The sequence below is a fragment of the Macrosteles quadrilineatus genome, unplaced genomic scaffold, assembly GCF_028750875.1.
Source record: "Macrosteles quadrilineatus isolate MER2022 unplaced genomic scaffold, UCM_ALF_1.0 Scaffold_8__2_contigs__length_117827958, whole genome shotgun sequence".
NCBI lineage: Eukaryota > Metazoa > Arthropoda > Insecta > Hemiptera > Cicadellidae > Macrosteles > Macrosteles quadrilineatus.
The window spans coordinates 57,798,440-57,801,318 of NW_026542601.1; the positions used below are offsets into that span (position 1 = coordinate 57,798,440).

A 2,879-nucleotide genomic window follows, 5' to 3' on the forward strand; every position below is an offset into this window, starting at 1 on the left:
CATACTTTTTACCTAGGTGCGCTCTCCTTGCGGCTGGGGTAACGACCAAAATGTTTTTACTTACATCCTTTCACAAAATAATACTGCTGTATTTACAAAATTATTTAACAATAAAACATAATAATTTGTATATATTTAAAAAAAAATTAATTTTCTATTGGTGCCATTATATTTAGCACTAAATTATTTCATTATACAGTACCACCGTATACAGAATACTAACCAAAGAAATTTATACTGTTTCTCAATAGTATACCTCCTAGTTCTTATAATGACAATTTTTTTATTACAGTATTTACATTAGGTATTTTCAATGGGCCTTAAATCAATTGGGTCATATTCTTGATAAATAAATTAGTGTATACAATTTATGTGATTATTTTCTTTTGGAGTACAAAGTTATATTGGTGCTACATAAAAATAATTTTTCAGTGTATTAGTTTTATTTGAATACTTTCAGAATGCCACCAAAATTATAATTTTATAAATTGGTTATTATAATATAATATAATATTATTATTATAAAAATATTATATATAATATAATATTTATAATAATTATACTGTAGGCCTATTATATATTAATATAACCAATATATTATTATTTATATGTTGGCAGCGTTATTCACAAATTTCCAATTTTTAACTCATTTAAGATTGGACAGTTTAATATTAAAATGTTTCTTGTAAAGTACAAAAAATTAATAAACTTTGGTCATTAGAAGGAAATCATTTAACTCGTAACTTAAATATATATTTAAAAAAATAACAAACAAAAGTTTAAGATCCACACAGTTTTGGAAGCTAGACCAGTGGACGCCCTATTTCGATCGCCCCCCCCCCCCCACCCCACCAAAAAGGTAAAAACTCTGTCCCCTGTCGCTTCCAGCTCGTCAGTCAGCGGCGTACTTTGAACCTTGTTTTTGGTTTTCGGGGCTTACATCAAGATTTACCTGTGAACAAGGTCTTAACAAAGGGGGAGTTTAAAAATAAACATCCGCTGGGATTCTAAGAACACGAACAAAACATACGGCGGCGAACTAACTAAAGGACTTGTAATTTGTAATATTTTGGTATTGACGTGATTTTATCTATTGTTATTTTTAGAGTGTGATGCATTTATCTAGGCGTTAAAAATAGGTGATTGGCACTCATATTCAATTATAATCATGATAAATTATCCCCTAACATAAGATAATCTATTAGCTGTAAAAAATGATGAAAAAGTGATTTCGAACTACAATCTTTATTTTGATTATGGTTTCTATACTCACGCATATAAGTAGTTATTTTTTTGTGCGCGTTGATATAAACCATGAAAATAAATACGGTATTTGATAAATTATCATTTCCCTGAAGAAAAAAAACAAGTTTTACATGGCAGAGTTTACTTGAATCTCTATCGAGGGTTTCTTCAAACATGAATTACCATAACGTCAAAAAAATGCATTTTAGAAGAATGTCCATGATGAAAATGAGTTTTATAGTCTGCGAATACATGAGTTAATTATTATAGGCCTGTAACTAAAAATTGATTTAAAATATTTCCTTTTGTAGAATTACGTGAATCTCTCTCGAGAGCTTGATGCATGAATGACGTAAAGAAAATATAAATCAACTATGAATGCCCGTGTCGTAACCTAGTAGCTCATCAGCTGTGATTTGTGACCCCCTCAGCTCCACGCAAGACTCAAATTTGGGTGTATTGGGCGCCGTCACGCATCCCCGCGCGGCTTTTGTTTTGCTCTGGTTATTTAATTGAAATCCACCGCCACTTCTCACGAGATCACCATTAATTTGAAGCTGGGGGCTGTGTGCTACTGTCTGGTCCAGATTTGGTTGGTCTGGCCACTATTTCCTACCTTCTCTAGTGAACCCGGTTGAAGACACTTTCAACGATACTGTGGGGTTCAAGTATAGTTGGTAGGCCTAGTACTTCTGAAGAGTAAGTTAAGCCACTTATTACACTAGTATTTGGTTGGTAAGCCTATTTATACTGTTATTTACACAAGCAACCAACTAATTTTAGTTTGTAGTAATTCGTCCACTTGAAGGACAGTGAGTGATGGCTACCATTAGTTTAGATTAGTTCGAACTAAACTCTTTGTTCAAACTGTTTAAATTATTGGGGTGTTTTTGAACATTTTTCAATAATGAGAATACATTGAGCGGGTTCTTTAGAAACCTTAAAATGAAAATAACACAAGGAAAATGCAGCTCAACATCTGAAGCTAGAAAAGTACTATCTCTGATTTTAACACCATTATTACAGAGTAAGATAAAGATGTATACCTAATGTTACAATCTGATCATGTATACACTCCCTAGGCTGTATTCAATTTTAGGTTAGGTTAAATGAGTGTTACTTAAAATATAAACATTTATTTTAATTGAAAAATTCTTCAAAACAATCCTTTTGTCCTCCCAAAAATTTAATGTGCTCTAATTAATACATTAATTACATTAATACATGTTGTAATACATTCATTAAAACTGACTGCCATACAGTGGGGGCCCCGAGCTAAAGCAACATTATTCTCTCCGAGCTCTCAAGCCTCGGTAGCGCAGTAGGCAGCGCGTAAGTCTCATAATCTTAAGGTCGTGAGTTCGATCCTCACCCGGGGCATGAACTTTTTACGTATTGTTCTTTCATAAATCCAGATAAGTATTACCATTGACTTTATATCTCTAAAGTCAATGGTATTACCGATAGTCAAAGGTAATACTTTTGACAGTATCGATAAAAATATGGATGCTCTTTTTAGTTTCCACAAATAAAAACAAATTTATTGTAGTACACCTACGCTGTTTTTAAATAATGTATTTTATCTAGTAGGTCACGCTCTACTGTGCAAGTATATATTGAATTATTTGTATACC

The 2,879-nt window shown here is 32.2% G+C and overlaps 1 non-coding gene across 1 annotated transcript; it reads left to right on the forward strand.

Moving 5' to 3' along the window:
- The first annotated feature begins 2,552 nt into the window (after positions 1 to 2,552).
- On the forward strand, positions 2,553 to 2,625 carry Trnam-cau (transfer RNA methionine (anticodon CAU)). Its single transcript has one exon. It is a non-coding gene; the product is annotated as a tRNA-Met (tRNA).
- The last annotated feature ends 254 nt before the right edge of the window (positions 2,626 to 2,879 follow it).